The following is a 21,076-nucleotide window of genomic DNA, read 5'->3' as shown; positions in this document are numbered from 1 at the left end:
ACATAAAACCACCGGTTCCCTGGTGAGTGAGCAGTCCTTGAGACCAGCAGAACTTTCGTCTTCATTTTCAGTTGTGGTAGGTGATGTCATAGTTGGACGTACATTGACATTAAGCTGCAACCTGCATCTTTGTGACACAAGCCTTCATGGTTTTCTGTTAAACACTTATGACAACCGATTTCTTGCTGCAAGACTGGTGGAATTAGTCTTTTTATCCCTTTTTTTGTGTGTCATCTGCTACCTGTGTGTTCCTTGCATCAGTATTAACATTGTTTCGGTAATCTGCCCTGCCTGATTGAACATGCCTGACAGTCTCAAAACTGGCAAATGTTAGAAAGGACTGCCCTTTTCGTTCATTAGCAATGAAGGGCAGGCTTTCAGAGCAAGCAGATTTGGGAAGTGATCTTGCTTCCAGTGGGAGGTGTCAGTATCTTGTCTGTAGTGTGTGGAGATTCCCATGAAATCTCAAGTTTCTGTGGTTTTCCTTTTCATGCTGATGGAACTTGCACATGTTTGTGTGTGGACAAGGGAGTTGTTTGAAGATGTTTTTCAGTTTGAATCAGAAAAGGTCTTGTCCTCTAACTGCTGGTAGAGCTGTACTGCTGTGCTAGTAAAAAACACCTTCATCGCTAGGTTTTATTTAGGAAAACATTTATCCATCAATGTTATTTGTATACAGGGAGGCGATCTGTGTGATTTGGCAAGTGGCTTAACATTCTGTTTTTCTTCTAGTCAAGAATATTACTCTTGCTATATCTAATCTAGAGTTGTAAATTGCAGTAGAGGTACAAATCCAAAACAAACATTTTGAAGAATTTGAATGGAGTAGAGCCCCAATTTCCATTTCAGCACTCTCTCTGTTGTCCGATTTGTTAAACTCAAGTGGTCCCATGTGCGAGTAGCATGATTGCCAGAAGTGCTCTGCAGCCATCTGCTTTTTTGGTAAGTCTTTGATTATTCTTTGTCTATATTTCTGTCCGAAATTAGAACTGGCAACTCAATTGGTTGGTTACTATTGGGTTTTTTATAATTTAACATTTCCAACTTATGGCTAGGAAATAGCAGCAAGGTAATAAAAAGCACAAGAAATAAACTTTCCTATCGAAGTCCTGGTGGAGCATTTGTACTGTATTGTTTCAGCAACTGAGCAGAGAAAGTTTTACTCCTTGTAGGTAATACCAAGCTGAAAGGAGCAGACTTAGCAGGATGCACTGGTTTGTTGAACTGTCCAGAAAAGGTGGAGAACTGCCAGGCTCTGGTAAAGGCACTTGAAATAGAGGTGAACTTGGAAGTCAGCGCTGCTTTTAGATCAGAACCAAACCACACCGTAGAAGAAGAAAGTTAAAAGCAGGGGGGACTTCTTCTGAACTAGAGGTCTCATATGATAGCTAGAAACTTGTTGCCTGCATAGGTCTGCTGTGAAGGCTGTGTGTGCTGGCTCTACAGTTTCAAAGCCTGGGAGAGGCTCTGACTGATATCCTGCAACTGGGTGGTGTGTGCTGCCAGGTTTTCTCAATGGAAGCTTCACGAGAGGTCCTGGATTTCTTCACTGAGGACTTCAGTGTGGAATCCAGGTCCTGTATCTCCTGTATCTGAAGAGAGGACTGGAAGTCAGGGCTAGGGCAGACTCAGTGATCACTGTCTCTGTCCTTCCACATGGAATCCGTAGAGGATACCAACACACATGCCCTGTAATGCTGACTTTGTGGGACATGTACAGAATAATTTATTATTGAGTGCTGTATTTGCTTGTTTTTGGTTTTTTTTTTCTGTGTTTTGTTTTTGTTTTTTTTCCTTTTTAAATGACACACATTAGAACTTCAGTCCAATCAGCAGAGTGTTGTGAAAGTGCAACAGCTCTGCAGGGTGATGATGGAAACTCATCTGCCACATACAGAGACTTGGTATTTCCAGTAGCTACTATGGCCTGCACTGCTGGTAGGCATGAGAAGGAAGGTGGCTTTCCTTAGTGCAAGATCACATTGTAAAATGTGCCATGTTCTGAGCATGCTGTTGGTCCCCTACCACAGCCTCTCAATCCATTGCGCATCCTCGTCATTTCTCTTACTGTGGCAAGGGGAAAATATTTCTTTCCGATCAGAAGAGGCTCTGAAGAATGAATTCCTTTTGCTCTTTGAGAATTCCCCCTGATTCTGTGGGAGACAGTGGATTTCATGGCAGTGTTACACAGAAAACCAGAAGTTCCCAGGGCTGTGGTGGCATGGGCAATGCCGCCAAGGTGGGCTGCTCTGCCTCTCTTGATTTGCAGGCTGCTAAGGGCTAGCAGTGCTCAGAGCTGTCAGACGGAGAAAAGGCAGGCACTGCTTCCAAATATACAAATGCTCAGAACATAAAAAATATTTTTGTTTTAAATTTTAATAAAGCAGAGGGAGGGAGAGGAAAGGGAAATAAAATAGCAAGTAGGGATGTGGTGGGAGCCAGCCAGGCTGGGGCTTGCTAATATCTGAACTGGGCTGTTGAAAAATGTTATAAGTCTGCCGGAAGGTCCCGAAAGCGCAGCTCTGCCCGAATTGAGTCAGTGGTGACAGGATTGGGCCCTCTGTTACTTGGTGTTATAAATTACTTTCCCACATTTCCAAAGACATTAACGAATCTTTTCAAGGCATGCTGTGAAAGTCATTGCATGTGTTGCTTGAACTACTTATCCATATGTAGGTTTGTACACTATAGGAGCTTTTCCTCTTTGTTTTGCCCTTCTAGAGCACTGGCAAACTACAAATCTTTCCTCCTCTTCCCACTTTGATTTTTTCCAGGTAAAATGATGGCAGATGTACTCAGCTCAGTTTCATATAACATATTGCTTACTGGAAGGACAAATTTAGCTCCCTGCCCTTTTACTGTAAACTTGGTTTTGTTTTTTATGTATTTGTAATTTCCTTTCAACCATTTATAAACAGGTTAGAAATACCATTTTAAGCCGTCTGACTCTATTAATAATCAGAGTTCTTTATATGGGTTCTTTAGGATCTGTGGAGTAGGAACAAACTGTATGGTAAACAAACATCTCCAAACTCTTCCTGCTGCAAAAATATTTGCTGCATTGTTTTGCTGTTCCTTGGAGTATTCTGCCTTTACTTAGAGCGCTATAGTCAGGGATTTAGCTGCTAATTGTGTTTTCCAGGAAGAGCGTTTCATTTTATTCCTTTAGGGTACAAAAAGGAATAATTTTTGCAACAGCATTCGTATCCCATTAAAAAAAATTAAAACTGTCATTGGAAAACTGCGAGAATTGAGTTTCTGATGACAGAGCCAGAAGGCTGCTGGCTGCTTTCCCTGCTTGCCTCAATGCTATGGCTGAGCCAAGGCAGTGATTCACTCTCACTGGACTGGGTGACCTCCAGAGGTCCCTTTACACCTCAGTTATTCTGTGGCACCGTGAAACTGGAGGGTTCCCTTTCCACCCCGTGTCTGGTTGCACAACCTTCCACTTCCCTTGTGCTGTTCTGGTGAGCAGGTACAAACAAGGCAGTGCACCTGCACAAAGCCAAGGTGGGAGGGGGAAATGGAGCATGGATTTCCTTGCAGTAAGGAGTTGGAGTGTGCTGAGCAAAGGGCTGGTGGGCGCTGGAACCTGCGTAACAGAGGGGGCAGGCTGTGCAAAGGGGAGTGGAGGTGGAGAGGGCTGCGTGACAGAGCTTGGGCTGCCTCCAAATGGGTAATAGCAGGGACAATTCACATCCCTAGTGTTCCAGTGCAAGGATATATGTGGACAGTCTTTTTGCAGGTTGTGTTCTCCATCTTGATTTCATTTACTGATTTTAACGTGATGTGAATGTACCCATATGTGATCTTGCTATCATGACAAAAGAATGTGTGGCTTCACCTGGTACAAGGAGGCAGGCAGCTGTGCAGGGTGAGCTCTGCAGTCTCAGAGGGGAAGATGGATTAAGAGTTCTGTGACCACTCATTTCTATCCTGAGGAATGCTGCAATTTGCTGCTCGCTCAGTCTGCAGCTTGTCCCCTCCCTCTCTTCATCACTTGTGCTCATATTACTCTGGGAGCTGATTAGCTCCTTCCCCCTTGTTAGTGTTCAACCCACTTGGTGAGCTGAGTCAGTTCATTGCAGGGTCAGACAAGCACTGGGGCCCTCAGTGCTGGAGCGAAGGATGGGACCAGGGCTGGGGCACACCTGGCTGCGGTTCGGGTGTTCTGCTGCCATCCCTTGTGAGACTGTGAGGTACATCACTGTGTTATACCTGTTGAAAGTTACCCCATCTCCTTGGGTTAGTGGTTTTAAAGTGGATCTTGTTTTTACGGTATGGATGATAAAACACAGTGATTCCCAACAGAGGGCTGGGAAGTCCTGAAAGCGGCGTGATTTAGGGCTGTATGAGCTGTGCTGCCTCGGCATTTGTTGGAGACAATATGGATTCTTTTGAGACTTTGAGAGTACAAGATAGGACTTTTCTAAAGTATTGTCTGCCTGCTTGGCCATCCTCCTGAGGGTAAAAATGAAAAATCTCACGTGTAGTCAACAAGATGGGAATTTGGTCACTGTGTTGGTCATAGCAGAAAAGAGCCCTGCAGACCCTGGGAGGATTTCTGCATGCAGGCTATAGACCTTTAGCCCAGGTTGTGAATTATTCCTCCTTTTGTAGAGCAGTTGCTCAGGAATACTGTCAGTAATTCCAGCAAGAAATCATTGATAAACTTATTTCTGTGAACACTAACAAACTTTGTCATTCAGTTCGCAAGATAAATACATTGGGTTAAAGGTTTCAGATGTGCAGTTAATAGCTGACTGAGAGCAGTGGAAGATGGTGGTATTTGAGACCTTAACGTTTTTATTATCTGTTTGCTGTGCATCCCAAAGCAATGGATCACTTAAACATATGGTGTCACCAAAGCATTGAGCTCCTCTAAGTACCGGGGCCAGAAGCATGGCAATGAACTTGCTTTCAGTGCTTTGTCTTCTTTAAATGTAAACTTGGGCACCTACTTTTCCACCCACTGGTGATAACCTTTCTGTGAACTGTCTGAGGCTTTATGCTTTCACCTGTTAAAATAAATGACATTTATTAGAAAAAAAACAATAACACCAAAACCACATTGTTTTAGGGCATAAATCTACCACTTCAATTGCATGAGCCTGTCAGTGAATTTCTGACACCGAGTTATGTTATTTAATGAGTGCTATTAGCTAGTTCTGTCACTTAATAGGATTGAGGGTTGGAAATGCCATGTAATATCACTTCACTGGAGAAAAAATCAACAAACAGCCCTCACTAAAAACCTCGCGTCGCCTTTGATGTCAGTGGGACCTGCTGTCACTTCAGAGGGGAGCCCGCCGCGCTGTTTGCACAGGGCTCCAGCTGCCATTTTCGGAGGAGAGGCCGCCGTTATTCTTGGCAATGTGACACGAGGGGCACCCAACAAAACAATTCTCCCACCGTCTGACCAGGAGTGAAGAAACATGGAATAGCTAACGGCAAAAGTTATGTCCATCAAACATCCTCTAGTTCAAGGAAAAAAACCTGTGGGCTGTACATTGTCACATGTTTTCACTTATACTGGGTTAATGCCTGAAATCTCTGCTTTGGTTCAGGGCTGTCCTATGTGTTGAGATTCACATTTTGTGCTGAAGAGTTTCTGATGGTCATGCCATGCCCAGCATCCCCAGGTGAACCTCTGCTTGTCCTCTGTGATGAGTGAACTCCTGGGTCATTCAGAGTAAGGGCAGCAATAACAGTATGTTCCAACCAGTTGTACTGATTTGTTTCTGCTGATTCTTCTAGAGTTGAGGAAAAAACATAAAACCTACTGGGTAAGTGGTAGAAAAATGTATAATCAAATGCCAATTAAGGACAACAAAACCTTTACAAACATTGCTATTGCCAGCTTGGTAGGTAGGTTGTGTGTGAACATACTGTAAGTGCTATACATGTGTATTAAAGAAAAGGTAAATTCCAGACGTGAAATCCATCTCCCTGAGGTCCCTGTCAGAAGTCTCTCTCACTTCAGAGCAGTCAGGACTTCATCGCAAATCCTACTGAGCCCATTTCAGGCTGGATAAGCTGTATCCAGCAGGACTGAATAAGTCATGTGCATTGTACTCCATTTTTATCAAGGGATCTGGAGACTTGGTAGTAGGTGTTCTTCAATCCTAAGGCATACTTTTGAGGTTAAGATACAATGTTTTCCTGTAACAAATCAGGTTTGTCATTACTTGAATACGTGCTGATGAAGGCCTGGGAAGAAGTTAAATCCTACACATAACTTCATGAAATAATAGCAATGAAAATGCTTTAAAAGTGAACTAGACTGCAGTATCCTCAGTTCTTCAGTTGTGACAAATGATTTCCAAAGTCGGTGGCAGATCTTGGAAATAAAACTGGATCTAAGGATTAAGGGTCCTTCCAAAACTGGACTTCTTGCATTTCATCTTAGATGTGTCAGATTTGCAGAACTTCAGGTGTGTTTTTTATTGAAATCCTTGTCTGGCTGTTAATTAGCGTGTAACTCACAGTGCTTCCAAGTGGGATTTGTGACTTGAAAAGAAAGTGGGTTGTGCAAAAAATGGCTTTGGCTTTGTCAGTGGACTGAAAAGTGTGTGCTCCATTGCAGCTGAAGACATTCAAGCTGCGTGACAAATGTCCTTTGGGTCAAAATGATATATGCACTTAGAGAAGGAAAGGGAAGTCCCAGGGTTTGAGTCCTTGGTGAAAGAAAGGTTTATTAAGTGCAGATCTTTTTATGGACCTTGACAGCGGGATCAGAACAGGATGTGCCCCCCTAAGCTTTATGAAGCCCTGCTGGGATAGGTCATTTTGGGACTTAGTCAAATATGATGTGAGCCAACTTCTTATTCTGTTTGGAAAACTGTATAGGTCCCTGGTTTGAAACAGGCCACTTCATCCATCCTTACCCCTGACGGAGATGGCTGCCCCCCAGCTCAGGCTGCCCAGGGCCCATCCACAGCCTTGGGCACCACAGGGAAGGGGCACCCACAGCTCTGGGCAGCAGTGGCAGCACCTCACCACCTCTGAGTGAAGAGTTTCCTCCTGCAACTTTGGGATATGTTTCTCAGATGCAGTGCCACTAGGACAGCTTCACTAGCAGTAGAGTAGATGCAGATGGTGGTGGTGTGTTGACAAGGAATTTGCAAAAGCACGTGATGAAGTTGTGGTACAGTCCCTTCATCCCAGAGTTAGTGTCTGCCCTCAGCAAAGGGGAAATCCAGTCCAGCATGCTTCTTGCTCCAATGTTATTCTTCTTCATGGCAATGACCTGGATCAGAAAACACATCTAGGCTAAAAAGAAAGAACAAAAGAAGAGAAAAAATCACAAACTTGGAGCAAGGCCAGGTGTTCTGCAGCTCAAAGCTTGTAGGAGTAAAAGGCAGCACAGGGCAGACACAATTTGCCCACGAAGACCTAGGAGGGAATCAAGTGAACAAATGGATCTTCAAAAGCCAACTTCTCTCCCCAAAGGAGTCAACTCCCTGCACCAGTGATTTTGTGGGAGCTTCCCTGCTTCAGTGCATTAGCATTATTTTCCATGGGCATAGGCTGAGAGAGACAGGTTTCTTCACTTTCTACTGTATCTGCATGAGAACAGCCTTCAGGAGGAGTGCTGAGACACCACAGACTTCGCATGTAACAGCTCTGGTGTGGGAACTGCGATCACCGCTCCGTAAGGCTTTGGCTGCCTTCCCAGCTCACGGGTGTTGAAGTTCTCGGGATGTCCTTGCACAGGAGTTGGAGGCGATTTATAGCTCGTGTGTTGGGAAACAGCGTTCGTGCAAATCATTTTTCTTAGATAAGTGGGAAATCTGGAGTCTTCTGGGACTTTTGGGTAGAAAGGCTTTAGCTTTTATTTTCTTTAGAAGAAACAACACAGTGCTCCCACTCCTCGTATTCAAAGTAGGAAGCGTTTATGTTTTGGAAGACTTTTATCTCTGACAAACTGATTAAGAGAAACAAAAGAATTAGCCTGAGCTGCCGCCTCCTCCCAGACACCCCGACCAGGTCTATTAATGGATGATTTTTGCTTTTACAAGATAACACAACCTATCTTTTTAGTTGTTCTGCAAGGTTGAGGCCCTGGCTCTTCAAACTGCAGCAGTGCTTCCAGCGGCTGAAGCACAGCACTGGCGGGCAGCAGGGAGAGATCTGCATGGAGAATTTCCGTCAGGCTGTGGCCATCAGTGTGAGGCTGCTGGGCCAGCTCCAGCCAGCCTGCGTGATATTTCCTCTGGAGCTTCAGTCGGATTAGATATTCATCTTTTCTTCCTGTTCCAAACCGTTGTTTAGTGTTGATGTGTCCTCTCGTGCTGTTGCCAAGTTCCACGCAGTGGTGGTGAAGGCAGTCCTACATCTATGCTGAGATTTTTAAACTCTTGGGGAAGTTTAACCCTTTCTCTCTATTGAAGTTAGTGGGACTTTTATACCTAAATCTCTTCAACTGCTTTGCAGATTCTGGTACCACAACAAACTAAAGCCCAGGCTCAGCAGCAGCAGATCCAGCCCTGCTTCCCAGGCTGGGGATGCTCACCAGAATGGTTTCCCTTCTGGTAATGGGGCTCACCATGCCTGGCTGCCTGCAACTCACTTCCCTGCAGAGTGACTTCAGCCTGCACGCAGCACATTGCACGTGGTCCTTGGATGTGGAGCTCTGCCTTCCAGACCGCACTGTGCCCTTTGGTACTGTGGAGCTGTTGGCTGGCCTGTACATCAGGAGAGCTGTTACAGCTCCTCTCATGCCCTGCTTCAAACAGGTGCGAGGCAAAATGGCTGTCTAACTAGTATACTAATGAAGGGTGCTGCAGGGAAATCTTAATGCCATGATATTTGAACAGTTTTAATCGATGATGCTTATGAGTCCCAACTCTGAATATTCTATGCTTTGTGATCAAGTGAGCAAAACGAATGCGAACAGCTGTCCTGGGTCTGAGCAGGCCAAGGTCTGCCCAGCCCTGCAGTCTGTGTCCAAAAGGAACTAAAGGCACCTGCAGACTTCTTGCTTTTGCATTGTACTTATATTCTCAGTTTTCAGAGATGGCAAAATCTGGATATAGCAAATCAGTACCTTCATTTAAAGCCTGTATGCATATTTCCCCAAGCTTTCCAGTGATTCTTGAGAAGGTTCATTTATCACAAGACCATGCCTCCACAAGCCAAATATCCTACATATGGCCCATGTGGGATAGATGTTAATATTCTCCTGAAATGCAAGTAGCCAAAGTTTTCCTCGATGGCTACAGTTTCCTAAAGGAGGAGGGTTTCTTTTGGTGTTTTGTGTTTGGATTTGCTGTTGTTTTGTTGCCTTTCTTTTTCTCTTTCAAATCCTTGGTGATAGAATATCTGCAGGCAAATACGTGCATGCAGAAGGTTCTTACATGGTACCTGTGCCATAGAAGAGGGGACAGCAGCCACATAATGAGGAGACTAATCCATTTCTGAAATCCAGTCACAGGACTGGTGGCTCGATGACTTAGAAAGACTTTCAAAACTCACTGTCTGGGAGTACAAGGATGAATAACTGTAATAAGCTTTGAAATGTATTTCCTTGAGAACAATGTGTTCTATTCCTTTAAGTCGAGGCCTTTGATTCATTGAAAGGGCTCTACAGAGTGCTAAGGAGGGGAGGTAGGAGTCGGGCTGGAATTAAAGCTTTGACCTTGGTCGAGGACCTGTATCTACAAAAGCTTGTTGCAATCAAAACCCCAAGCAATCTCACAAAGCCCCTCCTCCAGATCTGCAACCTTGTCCACAGAAAAGATGTCAGCTTTTGCTGTAGCTGTTGTGGCATTTTAATTCCAGATGGGACTGCAGACCCCTGTTACTATTGGTTGGGAAGCAATAATATGGATAAATTCTGTAGGAAAAATACAAAAGTCAGGAAAAAATCTGTGCCGGTGTACCTCCAGTGTCAGTGTGTAAAGTGCCAGCGTAGATAATGCTGCTTTTCTCCCTTATTTTTTCAGCCTCAGAAACACTGTGCTCTTCTACTTCTGTCTGCATGACTCTGTAAAGAAATGATCGTGGAGAAGTGTTTCTGGGTGATGAATTTCACACAGAAAACAGACCCAAGGTCGTCTTCTTCTCTGGCAGGTCTGTGATTTGGAATCAGCCTTGAGGAAATTCTGTCCCCTGCACGTGAGCACAAGTCAAGTGGTTCAGCAGGAGTCAGGATCACTTCCACTGCAGTAAATTAAAGCGTAAATTAAAGCAGCATCAAGGAGCAGCCTTGGCCTTAGCACCACCTCTGAAAAGCTCAGTGCTTGCAGACTCATAGAAAACATGGGTTTGGGATGATCTGTAAGCATCCAGCTGAACCAGCTGCTCAGAGCTAACTTCCAGGCTAGATGGGAGCCATACAAGGTATTACCGGCTGGGTTTGCAAAACCAAATGCTGTAGAGAAGGGAGTCCTTCTGTCTCAGGAGTGCTGTCACTTGCAGATGAGCTGAGCTTAGCTTGGGGATCTGTTGTTAATTCAGCTCCTGCCTCAAACGCCTTCAATCACTCAGGCAAATTAAAGAAGAGATTGGTCACTCCCTCTCTCCTCTTCTCCCTTGAGCCTATGCTAATCACTTAAATAATTCTTCTTATCTCTAACCATCCTGTTTTGATTCTCTTCAAAGCATCCTTTGGGAAATGTACCTCTAAGACAGAGCTGAGAATCTGGCAGCAAATGAACTGAGTTTCAGTTCCATCCCTTTTTCCTCTGTAGATCAGGTAGCCCCAGGGAGATGGGAGTACCTGAGCAATGTGGGGACCTGATGGTGGGTGCCTCAGCTCAGAGCCCCTTGCCCTGGCTGCGGCTCTGGTGTGGTGAAGAAGATTTGGCTATAACATAGTGCACACTCTGTTCTGCAGCTCAGTCTGCTGCTCACTGCTAAATTTACAGGGAAGAAAGCTGCTGCATGCCAAAATTACATAAATTCTGCTGGTTTCCTATGGCCTAAGCCTCACATTCACTAGGTATGATTACCTCATGCTCACCTCTGCACCTGGGGAGTACACAAGGCCAACAAACAAGCCGAGCCAGAAAAAAGCTTCCTGGTTCCTGACATCACTTTGCTTATTCGGTGAAACGTGGTGCGTGAGGTCGGGGCGGGGACACGCGGGGCTGCCGGGCACAGTACTTGTTTGATGGGCTCAGCCTGGCCCTGGTGGGCTCAGCCAGGCGAGCAGGAGGGCAAACAGGAGCACGAGCTGTTCCCTGCTCACATGGGGAATGCTGCTCAGGTGGGTGAGACGTCAGCTTCACTGGAGGGCGGCAGGTGATGGTTATGAACAATGAACAAGCCTCAGATACAGAAGTGCCTTTTCAGCCCAAACAAGGGGTTTCATAGACAATTTTTATTTCCTTTAGAATTTTTGTGTCCCCATGAAAACTTGATAGATTTTCCTTTCTAAATGAAAATACCTTTTCATTTAGCTTCCTCTGCATAAAGCTTGCTGTCTTCCGCAGCTGTCCCATGAGCTTGTAGGTAGCAGTTGCCACACATTATTTGGAACAGAAAGATGACGTACAGTAAGGACCGCTGTGTTTTCATTTGTGTGCACATCATTCTTACGTGATGTTTTGAGCTAAGTGAGGCTGGAGGCAGAAGGAACGTAGGTCAGGCTCAAGGCTTGCTGTCTTGAACTGCAGGTTTCACAATACAAAGGAGCCACACCAATGATGGAGGCACCACCGATGCCAGGGCTCTGCTATGCTCTCACTTTGCCAGACACCCAGAGCCTTTGTGTAAGTGAGGCACTGTAGTTTCTCAACCACAGGCTGTGTCATAAAGCAAAATCCATCCGCATTTCCTCAGTTCCAGCCTTTGGGAACTGCTGCCTTTCCCTTCACCCGTCTGTCTGCCTTCCCGGTTATTGCTCCAAAGCACTCTGCCACTCCCTCCTGCTCTATGCCCTCATCTAAGTCGTTAATTAAATCACCCAGTGAGAGCATCAAGATAGTCACGGGATGGAATGAGTGATCCCATTGCTGCCACCGTTGTCCTCCTGCTCTCTCCCCACCCACCTCTTCCATTTCGCTCCTGTTGTATCATGTCTCTGTGGAACATTACCATTTCAAGGCAGAGACTGTGCCATTGTTTTCTGAGAACCACCCAGGATAGTGAAGGGAGCTCAGTAATAATAACTATTATTAACACTGTGGTAGAGGGCGGAATTTGGCTGCCGTATCCTTTTTGTGTGCAGGGATTTACGCTGAGATACTGCTCCGTTTCAGTGTGTTTGTGCCCTTGGAAAAAATAGAGCATATGGACTTTTCTTCGGTTCCTAACATTCCTGAAAATACTTTTGAGTCACCGTATCTTGAAAATGTTCTTTGCAGTGAGCTCCTCCTGTCCTCGTGCTGTGCTTGTCCCCAGCTGGAGGAGCGGTGCTGCAGGCCACGAGGTGCCTGTGATAACAGCTGTGAACAGGCAGCTGTGCTGCTGTGAGTTGAAGGGATGGCAGGCAATGAGCAGCTCAGGAACTGTAGCTGCAGAGATGGGTCTGTGTGTAGCTCCCACTGTTCCTCAGCTTCAAGTCTTGCCTATTTTTTTAAAGTAATTGGCTTAATTAGCTCCATTGGATGGGGATTGTACAAGAAATCTGCATGCTTCTTCTGGAGTGGTGCTGTACACAGCTACTGGGGTAGCAGTGTTTCTTTAGCCCCCACCAAACTCTTGATTTGTATGGTGACTTGTGAAAGAAATGATGTCAGTAATACAACGGCCACTTATTTCTGTGTTTATCAGTGGGTCTTTTCAGGATCATTTCAGTGACTGCCCTCCAGCTCAGTATTTATTTCAAACATCAGTTTCATATCTACTAATAACCATTTACTTCTTTCTGACTGTTCTGGCACCTGGTAAAGGTAGCAAAAGGGCAGAACCGTTCAGAAGCAGCTAGCACATCCAAGTACCTCCATTACTGCATTACCTCTGATCAGGTTCTTGGAGCTTTGGTCACTGGTTTTTGTTTTAATTTTTTTTCTGAGTTACTGAGGTTTGGAATACAAAGTGTTCTTTGATTCTTGGTACTGTTTTTTAATACCCAAACTATTTGATGCTTCCTACAGCAAAGTGACCTCTTGCAGTTGGATCCATTACAAAATGAGGTCTGCAGGATCCTCTGAGGTAAAACCAAATTGGTACTTCTGAGGGGAGAACTTCCTATCGGCTGGGACTAGAACTCATTCTTTGGATCTTTTTTCTTCACCATGTTTTAGGTCACTGTCTGACTCTTGTCATTTAATTAACTTTGTAGCACTTGACGGCAAAACAAGGAGGATTTTGTGTTCACTCAGGAGTGTTAAGAAGCTTAATTAGGCTGTGCTTTTAAAGCAGTTGTCTTAATTCACTGCAGAAGATTGGTTTATTCATGTATATCATATGCACTGCACCAAGAGCATTATCTGAGTGTGTGCTTTGGAAGAACCTCGTGTGCATCTCTGCTCATGGTACTATTTCTTGTCGACTCACTTCTTTGAGTCAGAAATGTAAATGTGGTAATCAATATCTCTGTGAGCCTGGAAGGCAAAGCCCCACAACTAACAATAATGTGCAGGTGATAATTAAGCTTGTTTTCCACATCCCAGTTCTGGAGGCTGATAACACAGACAGTCTGAGCTGCCTGGTCATAGCTGATGTTTGGGGACGGGCAGCAAGAAAGCTAAGATATTTTCTAAAAAGATGATGTGGTCATGCAGGAATGCAGTCATCTGAAAAGTACCTATGATAGATGGGGAAAAAATGCTTCATTCTTCCCTAACTGGGTCTCTCCATTACTTCCCTGTGATCAACATAACACATGTCAGAAACTGAGTTTACGTGGACCAAGACTTGGCAGGTTGTACCAGCAAGGCATTGGCTCTTGGTGATGTGAGGTGCTGGCAAGGTGCTTGGGCCAGCAAGCAGCCCACACTAGGTGATAATTTATGGCTACCTGTAATCTCCTCTAAATAGAAACCATTCATATTCTTGCTAGGGAAGCGAGAAATGACCAGACAATGAGAGTTCAGCCAAACCAAACCTTCCTATAACTCTGCGAAAGGCAAATGCTCTCTGGTACTGACATTAGCGATGGTGTGGGCTCTTAGAAACCGTACAATTTCAGTTTTATTTATTTTAATACTGTTTGCTTGTGTAATTTCAGAACCTGGCAGTTTATAAGAGCAGAAGCTGAGATTTTACTCTTGGATTTTGGTTCAGTTTCTTTAAAGCACAAAGAAGACTGAGCAGCAGCCCAGTGCTGTGCAGCATTTGTGCCCTCCCAGTGGGTGCCGTATTGATAACCTAGAGGCATGATACAACAGCTGTTATTCAGTGATGCTGTCGAGCACTGCAGCGGTGGAGCAGATGCTCTCCTCTCCCCACCCTGTGGTTTGGCATCACTCTGCCCTCCCTGCAAACTCCCGTCTATATGCTGGGAGGTAAGGAGGGACCTGGGGGTTGGCAGGGGCACATGCACCAGGCCATGGCCAGTGGGAGCTGTGCTGGAGGCAGTGGGTTTGGGGAAGGTGTTGGGCTTTGAAAAGCCCTGAAGGGCAGCAGGGGTTGCATTCAGTCCTCCTGGTTCTTGGAATGTGCTGCTGTGCTTGGGTGAAGGCTTCCAAGAATGGGCCTGAGGCCTCCTGTGGGATCAGATCACATCAGGTCTTTGGGGGATGCACTTTGGTAAAACAGAAAGTGAGCTCTCCACTCACAGGCCCTCTTCTCTCTCAAAGACTTAGTATGCCCACAGTGGCATCCAAATGCTACAGTATGAGTATAGGGATTCACTGAACTAACAGACCCAGATTGAGAATGTCAGTTTGGATCTACCTGTTCCTTGAGCCTGGCTTATTTAGAAGCTGAGATCAAGAATTCCACATGAAATTTCCCTAATGGGTGCTTTGCTTGTTTCTGGTAGGAGCTATTCTCTGCCCTGTCTGTCTGTATGTGCTGCTTATCTTTGTACATGTGCCTAGCTTCATGTTATTATTTATGACAGTTCCTCATCATCCTCCCAAAGAGATCCCAACACTGCAAAGGGGCAGGGACTCTTTGTTTCTTATACACAGTAACCCAGTACAGCCTTTAGGTATCACTGAAACTCAAAGCATTCATGCCTTTGAGTTTAACCAGTAAGAAGCTCATTGCCTGTCTCGCACTTCTTGGAGTTATACTGATTTCCCTTTTGTGGAGCAACGACTTCACCACAATTCTTCCCTTCTCTCTCTTTTAAAGTTCTCTTTTTCTTTCTTTCTTTCTATTTTTTTTTTTTCTTGGTAACTGTTAAGCAATTCCACCTGGAGATGTGAGAACTTCACAGGCTGTAAAGCTTACATCCTGCAAATCTCCTTATCCAGAATTAAAAACATCTAAAGGAGTGGGAGCACTGCTGAAATATACAGTGTTATGCTTAGGAATGGACACAGGGATGAGGTTTGCTCAACAAAATAATCTTTATGGTTTTAGGAATGGCAGAGTGAATTAATGTGAATCCTATAGATTTACAGAAATTACCTTCTACAGAAACAACTTCAAAATGGTAAAGTTAAAGTCATGAAAAACATCATAAAAGCAGTTACTGTGGAAGTCCTTCTCTCCCCACAGTGACGTTTGCAAAGGGGAGACATTTACATTTCTCATGTAAATTAATACTTGATATACACAATAGAAATATGTATCAAAAATAGGATAATGGCAAAGACTGGCAGGATTGGTTTATGCACCCATCGTGGGGACAAGACGGCACTTGCAAATTGCATAGAAGCACGTTGATCTTACATTGAAATACACTGTGTAAGAAGCATGGGATTGTTTGTGCCTGTGTGTTTGTACAAGCGTTTGTGTCTATGTCCTTAGTCATTGTTTCTAATGTTATGGTTTTGGAAATACTAGTCTGTGCAATACTAGTCCCATCCTCATATTTACGTGAAACGTTTGGCGTTTTTAAGTGGCTTCAGTTCTTGTTAAGTTATAGAAAAAACATTCTAGCTATACTTCCATGCTCCACTGTACCCTGCCATTACCACAGCCATACAGTGCGGTGATGGGCTTCTGTTTGAGACAAAGATGGAATGCAAAGCCAAGGAACTGCATGAAGTAAATCTGCAGAGTATCGCAGTCCATCACAGGCTTATATCTCCTCTTGATGAGTACTGAAAACCAAAGTCTGATGTCATGTGTGCGTTCTCAAAGGAACGAAGAGGAGCATGTGAGTGTGTAGTTGTGTTATTGAAACATCACCGTGTCTGTGCTGAACTGGAGGCAGCAGCATACAGAGCTTTGTGGTTCTTTCTGCCTTAAAGGAAAACCTTATAACATGTTTTCCTTCATGTTGCCATAACACTTTGTATCTTAGCAATAAATACTGGGTAGATTTAGTGTTATCGCAAGAAATTTGTGCTCCGGAGATTTACTGTTCCACTCCCACAGCACCTTTAAACCCCACATCAGTGGTAGGACAGCAATTCCTGGCCGCCGTTAGGACCAATTTACCTCATTTCCTCTGTTTCAGCAAAGTGAGATCGAAGAGGTTAGAAAAATAACAAACATAAAAACAGGAGGAAAGCTATTGCTGACCTCTGCGTATAACAGAGTCACACTTCGGAACAAGCCCGAAGGGTTCTGCTTGGCGGAGGCGAGGGGAAATCTTTGTAGTGCTGGGCTCACACTGCTGCTTGTCGCTGTTGTCATGTCTCATCTGGGTGTCTTTAACATGAAATAAAATATGACCATGCTAAAGACCAAAAAAGTGAGAAATGCACTCATCTGTGTCCCTGCCTTGTGCCAAAGAATTTTTCATTCCTACCTCAGCTCTAATGTGAAATGTGTTAAATGAAAATCTCCAGGAGAGTATCCAGAATAGATAGGCATGTTTAGGTCAGCATACCATTTGGCATTGCCATGGACCTCGTCTCTAATTACTAGAGAAATAGTGAGTTAGTGAGTTAAAGTCCACAGTGACTGTGACCTAAATCATTTCCACTCTGGATAGTGGCCTGAAATAAAGAGGGCTTTTCATTAGCGTGGCACAGATTTAGTGTCGTGGGACATGGAGTTTGTGCTTCAGAGGAAGTGCGGTCAATGGGCCATTAAGTTTTGAAACAAGAGGCAGGCATCTTCTAATCTCAGTGCTGTTGACAATAAATATTGGGGAATAGCTTAATATAGATGCATGATAGCCATGCCAGAGCCATTCAAGTAAGCTCAGGCTTGCAGTACTATGAATGTGCATGCACTGCATTCACATAATGGAGGGATCGCTTGTAGGTCCCAAAGGAAGTCTTTCCTTTCAGCCCTGGAAGATGAGAAACCGACTGGGAAATCTAACCCGGTGTATGGATGGAGTAGCAATTACTGGTATTGTGGGGATTTGCTTTCCCCCTGTTGGAAATAAAATGTTAAAATTAGAAAACAGTTCCTGAATTTTGGCAGTTTCCCATTCAAAAACAAGTAAACAAACAAACCTCCAAACCAAGATTTACACCTCCCAAGGCCCTTCAGGATACATGTGCATAGGCAAGCCAAGGCGATGCACACCCAGCTCACTGCAGCAGGGCTGGTGCTACTGGAGGTAGAGGGGTGCAGCGGGGTCTGTAATTGTGGGCATGCTGAAAGGTTGCCACTGATTGGACTGTTGTTTTCAGTGATTCAGCCTGAAACAGGCAGACATTGTGTTTTTTTGAATTTGTGACATTAGGCACTTTAATACAGAGTTTACCTCTATGGCTTGTGTTAGGTCAGCCATCTGTTTGAGGCTGAGGCCAGCCTACATCTTCATGAAATGCGCCGCTTTGTTCACTTCAACAGAAGGGTTCTCTGGACAAGGATTTGCCTCACCACCCCCTGGAGTCACACCATCCTATGAGCAGGTCCTGTGAAAAAATAGCACGCAATCCTGTAATTAGACTGTGTCATAATGTACACACTCAAAGAGGTCACACAGAGGTTGAGCGGGCAACCTTATTTGTGTCATTTCTTTGCTTTTCACCCTGCAGCCAATAATAAATACTCTTTTCACAGTTTCTATATGCATCTGTGTTGATCAGGTTCCTCCTTTTCTGTGCTGCCCATGCACGAGCTCTGGTGCCAGCAAGGATGCAGCGTGCCCTGCTCAGCTCAGTGATCTCTGCCTGAGGCAGGTCTGGCACGGAGGAGCCGTGTGAGTGTGCCGCTGTGTGGGAGCTGCTGGGAAACAGCACGGTTTGGGAGAAAGGAGGCTGTGGAGATTTTATCTATTAAAATGCCACTGTCTCTGCACTGCTGATACAGGCTCTTTGCTGCCTACATTTGGGCAGGCTTATTTAAGGCCAGGGAGAAGTGTGCCCCCGCCATGAAAACGTGCGTGTGTCATCCCCAGGCAAATTTCAGTTTCCTGTTGTGAAGCACAGGGATCCTAAAGCTTCCTAAAGGAAGTGCTGTGACTATTTTGACACAAAATCAAAAAGAAACTTTTCCCTATACTCCTTTTCACAGATAATTTAGGTTTAATTACTATAAACAATTCAACCAGAAGCAGATACTTGGAAATGCTTGCAACCCAAATGCTGAAAGTAACTAAGTAATAATTAGCTGGAAATAGTACCTTGCAAATCAAGCAACACTAGCGTGGGCTCCAGGGAGAGCTGTGTCGAGAGCTACTCTGAACTGAAAATCACTATAAGAATTAGGCTGTTTTAAAGTGTGTGTGTGTACTTTGGAACAATGTGGTCTAGTAGTTGCATGAAAATGCTGAATGGAATTGAAAAGGGCTCTTGTCCTTTGCTGATTGAGAGCTTTGTGACTGCACGGTATTTGCCAATAGAGCAGGTAAGGACAATAAACAGCAACTATTGTGGGTAATGCTTGGAAGTCAGTGCTAAAATATCTCTAAAAAGGAACTCAAGATGCAGTATTGTGGGTTCTCCGTCCAACCTCTGCCTTGCAGGAAGCACAGCATGCCTAAGAAGTAGGATCCTCGTGGGATGCCCCATGCATGTCCTGCTTTCTGCTGCTCCTGTAGCTCTAATGATATGTAAGAGCAGCAGGAAGCTTTATATACGCTTACATATACACAAATGGATGTATATGGAGATAAATATGGGTATCAAAAGGAAAAAGAAAGCTGCAGCTTGATCAATTTATGGTTATTTCCTCTGGTTATTTAACTCCCAGAGAATGCAAAACTGCTACTCTGTTAAATTACACTAAAGTCTGGTTTTCTTCAGAGCTGGTTTTGCCTGGCAGCCTTCCCTCACAGAGGTAGGCCCTGTGGGAGGAATGTGCTCATTGCGTGTTGGAGAAGCAGCCTGTCCCACTGCTCAAGTGTGGAGACTTTTCTGTTTCTTTTATTTTAGCATCTCTTCAGTGGGTGAGATTTTTTGATGAACCAAATGAGGAAAGAGAGCTGCATGGAGGTTGAGCTTACCTGTGACCCAGGTAATAGCTCATAGCTCAGGGAGGAGCCTGGGGTGCAGCTGTGTGGGTCAGTGAGCATGAGTGCATCCCTCCAGCTGCACTTTGCTCAGGAGCCTGAACACCATGAGTTCATCCATCCAACAACTCAAGCCTAAATGCCGTTAATTCATCCAGCCAGCCACTGGAGCCTAGAAGTGGTGAGTTCCTCCATCCAGACGTTCAAGAAGCTTCTGGCTGACAGCATGGTAACAAACAAAGGCAGCAAATAGCTTTTATCTGGACCTGATTCATGTGCTATGCTCAGAAATGTCATGTCCTGGGATGGCACCTGATGTGGAGGTGTTTACTGCTTTGGCCCATGCCTGGCACGCTTGTGGCTGCTCTGGGGTGTGTGTGATGGGGTTGCTCTCTGCTGCCAGCTCAGTGCAGTGATTTGAGGACACAATGTTTCCCAGGTGCTGGATGAACAGAAGTTACCATAAAAAAGAAGTTCTGTGATGTTGGAGGAATTACTTTATTGGGACTGGAGAAATACCACAGCTACCTCCACAAGAGATTTTACTTGTAGGCACCAAGTAAACCTGACGGCAGAGGGTGCAAGCAGAGTACCCCTCTGGGAGCAGCACTGCTGTCAGGCTCCTGAGTGAGGAGTGGGCTCCAAACTGTTGAGGCGTGTGCCCAGGCAGCATGACAGAATAGCATCTGGGTAATGGCCCGCTCCTCATGGTGCCCTGTCCTTGCTCTCTTGGTGACAGCCAGTCTGGCTTCAATAGCAGTTCTAGTTTCTTTGCTGTGCGCCCTAGCTGCCATCTTCATGTTGCAAAATATGTCAAGGTTATTTTTATGCATGTGAACGCCTCGCTTTGTGCCACACTGTTGCAAAGAATTTTGAAAACAGAGCTGTAAGGCATTAGCTGTGCAGCTGCTTTAACAAAATTTCCTGGACTTTGCCCATTTCACAAAATTTTTTGCTCAGGAAAACATTGATACTAATGGGAATTAAAAAGCTGAAGTCAGGAGAGTTTGTCTAAGTGAGGGCTCAATTGGCGAGAAAAGCCATAATTTGCAAGCAAAAATTTTGCTTGGCCACAACAGCTTGGAACGATAACACATGGGGATGTGGCACCTGGAGTCCTGTCCTTGGAGAAGGGCGCAGCAACAGCGGTCCCAGCCAGGCCTGCAGGATGACTCTGATGCTGGAATGGCATCACACAGCACATGGAGCGTGTGAGAGCGGCCGGTTCCAGCCCTGGGCTTTGGAAGTGGATTCACCGTGGCAATGTTTCCATGCTCAGGAGAGCTGGTCACAGGATTTTGGTTTGGTATGGATGAAAAGATGAGGTAAATGTTTTTGAGATGCATCTTCGGCCTTCCAGGCTGTCCTGGACTGTGACCCGGGAAAGGAGAAACTCAGGGAGTATCTTCCGCAGTGCTGCCCAGGGAAGAAACCTTGAGTGCCCGGCTGGAAGCTGCTGGGGCTGCCTGCTGCTCATCTGTGTCATGGAGCCACAAATTCACCTTCAACATCTGAAACAGAGAATATGCTCCGACCTGAAGTGTTCCAGCGCTCCTGTGGAAAATACTTTTGTGTGTACTGTATTGATCTGTCAGGGGCTCTGTGCAAAGAGTTAAGTTATTGTATATTTTAGTTTTTTAATTGACTCCATATCTGCTGGCAGCAGAAAAGACATTGATCTGTTTTTTTCCTTTGCTTTATTTAGGAAAA

Source organism: Excalfactoria chinensis, chromosome 10 (assembly GCF_039878825.1).
Source record: "Excalfactoria chinensis isolate bCotChi1 chromosome 10, bCotChi1.hap2, whole genome shotgun sequence".
NCBI lineage: Eukaryota > Metazoa > Chordata > Aves > Galliformes > Phasianidae > Excalfactoria > Excalfactoria chinensis.
The sequence above is the reverse complement of the archived record's forward strand: the minus strand, read 5'-3'. Positions refer to the sequence as shown.